Here is a 5,860-nt window from a genome sequence, read left to right on the forward strand (position 1 = left end):
CTAGTTCATGGAATTGCACTACAAGTGCATGGAGCATGCATGGGGCTATCAAACCAAACCTTAAAAGAGGTATATCATGGCAAAAGAACACCAAGAACATGCTGAGATGGACTCAAAACAAGCTAGAATGACATGTTACTTCATGAAGTATACAAGACTAGTTTGCAAAATTTACACTACAAGTGTATAAAGCATGCAAGGAATGACAAAACCAAGTCAAAACAGAGGTATGCCATACTAAAATAAGCCCAAATACATGCTAAGATATGGCCAACATAAGCTTAACAAACATGCTCAAACATGAGGCATTCAAAGCAAGCATTCAAAAACACAAGGAGAGGGGATGACCCTTTCTTATTTGGGACCTTAAAACACCATTTCCACCACTGAAATTCCTCTAGATTTTAGTGGTGAGAAGGCCAAAATAAGGTGATCCCAATAGCTTAAAAGGAAGGTTCAAAACAAGACCTAACAAGGCACAAGAGGGGGTAGACTACCCTCAACACAAAAGTGACCTCAAACAAACATGTTAAGGAGTGAAAAACAGAACTTTTTGTAGTTTAAAGTCAAGCCAAAAACAGCAAACAAGTAGGTTCAAAAGCTTAAACCAAAACAAGGGTTTTAAGGGTTAAAAGCTCACCCTTTTAGAACCACTTCAAAACTACCACTCCAGCAGCTTTCTTGGATCAAAACCAGTCCAAAAGCACCAAAACCAACCTCAAGAATCCTCAGCAACAAAAGTATGGTGTTTGAGTGTGTGTTTGTGTGCAATAGTATGATAAAATGACACTTTTAGGCACAAAAATGAAGAAGGAGAGCAATATAGAGACAAAGGTGTATATGTATAGCTCAAGCAAGAAAATCTGAACCTGGAGGAGAAGGAGGGAGGTTCCCTCTTACAGAAAACAAAAGTGTAAGCTTGTTGGACAAGCATAGGGTCTAAGGCTATCCCTCCATACATATGGAGGATGGCTTTTGTGCCTTCCAGCTGTGATAGCTGGATAGAAAATATCTCTAGGAATGAGCTAGACACTTGAAGTGGTCGGCCAGCTACTTCTACTGGTCGGCCGACCAATGGTAGTGGTCAGTCAGGGTAAAAAGTGGTCGGCCACAGAGGAGAGGTGGTTTGCAACATGAAACTAAGGTGGTGGTGTGGCGGCTGACCAGAAAAGGTGGCCCAAAGACCAAGAAAACCAGTTGCTCGACTAGAAAACTGGCTGGCAAGAAGGAAAGTGGTCTCCAAGGGAAAGAACTGATCTCCCACCCTTGTACCACCTTCCAAACAAGGAAAACAAGGTTTGTACCAAAAACAAACCAAAAAGGATGCAAGACAAAAGTCCGAGAGGCACGATGCGCAGCCGAGAGACCCGAAAACTAGTCTACGGGCACCAAAAGTGGTCTACGACCACAAAAGTGGTCTCCCAGACCATAATGGCCCTCTAGGCCAAGGCAATAAGGCATGGTTCGAAAACCAAGCCAAACGAAGAACGTTAAGCGGTCCCGAGATAAGGTGCGCAGCCAAAGGCTCCAAAAATCAGAATCTAGTCTCCAAGCGGGAAAAGTGGTCTACGACCGCAAAAAGTGGTCTACAACCACAAAAGGATGGTCTACAAGACCACCCCCTCCCTCCAGGGAAGAGAGAACAAGGTTCGGTTCACAAACCGAGCCAAAGCACAAAGAGTTCAGAGGCTCGGAGGCAAGGCACTCAGTCGAAACTCCAGAAACTCGAAACGAGCATAACATGCGCAATCACCGAACACTTAATCGATGACGTCTGAGTCTTAAGGTCCATCAAAAATGGGGTGTCTACAGGATCAGCAAGTATAAAACCCACATTTTGTTCATTTTCTCTCACTTTTCTCTCCCTCACCTCTTCATGTCCAAAAACCCTAGCCACAAAACCTTTGATTTCACCTTATTACACCATGGATCCATCGTAGATCATGCAAGATTAGTGGAGAAGGAGTGCTGATCTTTCTTTTGACTAATTGAATCGCAGTTTTGTAGAGGTTTTGATTGGGTCTTCCTAGGCAGCTCTCATCCTTGAGGTTGGGAATTCTCTTAACTCTAATTATTGATGATTTCATTTGATTGTGTTGTATTATGTGAAGTATGTGTTGATTTGAGTTTGAAATCTTTGACTAAAAGATGTTTATATTAAAAAATGGGGTTTTCACTGAAAATTTTGAGATATTTAGAATCTTTTGAGATATTGATGAGAAATATTTGATGAGTATTGGATTTGATGATGAAATGAGAAAACCCCCCAATTTTCTTGAAACCCTAGATTTTGGATTTTGTTTTTAAATGAGGGTTTCAATTAAATTGGTACTTTATGTTGAAATTTCAATTAATCTTCTTATGTATCTGTATGTGTAATGAAATTTGTGTTATGATGATACAATGGAGGATTCAAAGAAGTTGTTTTGGGTGGAAATCTAGAAATGTTGAATGATTTAATGTATAAATTGGTATGTCATTAAAATTGATGGAGGGAATGACTTGGAGACATGGAAATATAAATTGAATTAAATTGGTACTTTATGTTGATATTCAAGAGAAAAATGAAAGCAGATGGTTCAATAAATAAATACAAGACAAGGCTTGTTGTTAAGGGATACAGGCAGAAGGAAAGCCTTGATTATTTTGACACATATTCACCAATGACAAGAATAGCATCTATTCGTATGCTAATTGCGATTGTGTAGACACTCCATTTTTTACCAACCTTAAGACTCAGACGTCATCGATTGAGCGCTCGGTGATGGTTCATGTTGTGCTCATTTAGAGGTTTCAGAGTTTTGGCTGAGGGCCTTGCCACCGGGCCTCTGAATTCTTTTGTGCTTCGGTTCAGTTTGTGAACCGAACTTTGTTTCTCTTCCCTGGAGGGAGGGAGAGGTCTTGTAGACCATCTCTTTGTGGTCATAGACCACTTTTCCCGTTTGGAGACTAGTTTTCAATTTTTGGAGCCTTCGGCCGTGTGCCTTGTCTCGGGACCGCTTAACGTTCTCCGTTTGGCATGGTTTTTGAACCGCACCTTGTTGCCTCTGCCTAGAGGAACACTGTGGTTCGGGAGACCACTTTTGTGGTTACATACCACGTTTGATGCCTGTAGACTAGTTTTCGAGGCTTTTGGCCGCGTGCTTTGCCTCCCGATCTCTCGTCTTGCATCCGTTTTGGTTTGTTTTTGGTACAAACCTTGTTTTCCTTGTTTGGAAGGTGGTGCAAGGGTGGGAGACCACTTTTTCTCCTTGGAGACCACTTTTCCTTCTGCCAGCCAGTTTTCTGGTCGGATAACTCGCTTGCTTGGTCTTTGGCCACATTTTCTGGTCGGCCACCACACCACTAGCTTTCTTTCATGCCCTGGACTCTCTCCCACCATGGCCGAGCAGTTTGTGTCTTGGAAAACCACTTGAAGTGGTTGCCCGACCACTTTAAGTAGCAGGCCGACCACTTCAAGTGGTGGTCGGCTGCTTTTTGGCACCTTTTTGGAGATATTTTCCTCCAGTTAACTGGAGGGCATTTGGGCTATCCTCCATACACGTGTATGGAGGGATTTGTTTGAGGCTTAGCTTCTCCAAGAAGCTTTGCCTTATAGTTTCTATAAGAGGGAGGCTCCCCCTCCCTCCTCTAGGTTTAGAAAAATCACCTTTGAGTGATACATATAGTCTTGTATCTATAGTTCCTTGTTGTTTCATTTTTGTGCTTCAAAAGTGTTATTTTGTCTTAGTTTAACACACAAACACACACTCAAACACCTTCCTTTGGTTGTTGAGGTGCTAAGGGGTTGTTTTTGCTGTTCTTGGACTGGTTTAAGCTCAAAGAACTTGCTGGAGTTGCAGTTGTAAAGGAGGTCTTCAAGGGTGAGCATTTGACCTTTAAATCCTCCTTTCTTGCTTAAGCTTTTAGCCCTTCTTGCATGCGTTTTTAAGATTAACTCTTAACTAGAAAAAGTTCTATTTTTGCATGCTTAAAATAGTTGTTTCAGGTCACTTTTTCGTTTGGGGTGATTTACCCCCTCTTAGGCCTTGTTAGGTCTTATTTTGAGACATCCCTTTAGGCTCTTGTTGAAGCCTTTGCATGACCTTTCTACCACTGAAATCCAGAGGATTTTCAGGGGTAGAAATGTGGTTTTGGTGTCTTAAATAGGAGAGGGTCATCCCCTCTCCTTCTATTGTGTTTACTTGCTTCATATGTCTCATGTTTGAGCACCTTTGTTAAGCTTATGTTGGCCATATCTTAGCTTGTATTTGTGGTTATTTTGTTGAGGCATACCACTGTTTTTACTTGGTTTGGTCACTCCATGCATGGTTAATACACTTGTAGTGTAAATCTCTTAAACTAGCTTTATGTGCTTCATGAAGTAGCATGTCATTATAGCTTGGTTTGAGTTCATTTCAGCATGTATTTGGTGTTGTTTTACCATGTCATACCTCTGTTAGGGTTTGATTTGGTTAGCCTTTGCATGCTCCATGCACTTGTAGTGCAATTCCATGAAATAGCCTAACATGCATCATGTTGTAACATGTCATTTTATCATACTTTTGGCTTAGCGCTGAGAAGACTTTGTTCATGTTTTAGCATGTTTAAGGTCTGATTTGTATTTTTTTGGTCATGGATGACTTTCTTTGTATAGCCTTGGTTCAATCTAGCTTGTTAGCTTTGTGTATTTAGTCCACTAGCATGCATTACTTGGACTATTTTAATGATTTGGCATAATTTATTATGTGATTTCAGTCCATGTTTCATGGCCATGCATGCACATTTGTCACTTATTCAATGCGTTGGAGGGTTGCCCCTTTATGCCTTAACATGAACCATTGCGTATGCCTTCATGCCTAAGCTTGCGAGCTATCATTTAAATGTGTTTTTGGGGTTATTATGCCATGATATAACTTTAGTTTTTTTTGCTTAAGTCATCCCATGCTTGGTCTTAATAGGTGTAGTGTAATCCACCTTATTTGCCTTGTATGCATCATGTCTTATGCCCTTCATGATAGCTTGTTTTGGCTTCCTTCCATGCATGTTTTAGACTCATTTTAACATGTTCTAGGACTGTTTTGGGTCGCCTTGGTCACATGCTTCATGTTTTGTATAGTTGTAATACAAGTGCCCTTGCTTGCTTCAAGCTTTGAGCACCATTGCATGCTTCATTTGTGTTGTGTACATGATTTGGCATTACTTAACATGACATTTCAGAGCATATAGACTTGCCATGTTCTTACCTCATTCACCCTTTGAGTGCCTCTAAGGGTTATGCATTTGTTGCCTAGTTTATGGCTTAGCTTGTATGCTTGCATGCCTAGGTATTTGAGCCCTCATCTCAGCATGTTTAGGTCCTTGTTTTGACCTAATTAAGCTTTGTCCATGGTTGGTTCATGCATTTGTGCCATGTATTGCATGTCCCTAGAGTAATCCTCCTTGTTAGCTTTCATGCTTCAGGACCATTGCATGCTTTACTTGCTTTGTTTGAATGATTTGGCATCATTTCTTACCTCATTTCAGTGCACTTAGTGTTGTCACACTTGCACATTCGTCACTCTTTGAGCACTCTTGAGAGTTGTGCTCTTAGGCCTCTTTGATAGGCCATTGCATTGTACATGCATACCTTGCCTTTTGTGCCTTAATTTCATCACCAATGACCACTAATTTGGGCATGACTGAGGTCTACCCCTGTTGGTTTAAGTCCATTGTCCATTGATTATGCCATGTATGTTGCATTGAGTATGCCATATTGTTTCATTGCATTAGGTATGCCATCTTGCATTGCATTGTGCATGCCATGTGGTTATTTGCATTGCGTATGCCAAGTTGTTCCTTGCATTGAGTATGCATGTCCCTAACATTGCTAAGTTTCCCT

This window comes from Camellia sinensis, chromosome 3 (assembly GCF_055761805.1).
Source record: "Camellia sinensis isolate YWXY chromosome 3, ASM5576180v1, whole genome shotgun sequence".
Classification (NCBI taxonomy): Eukaryota; Viridiplantae; Streptophyta; class Magnoliopsida; order Ericales; family Theaceae; genus Camellia; species Camellia sinensis.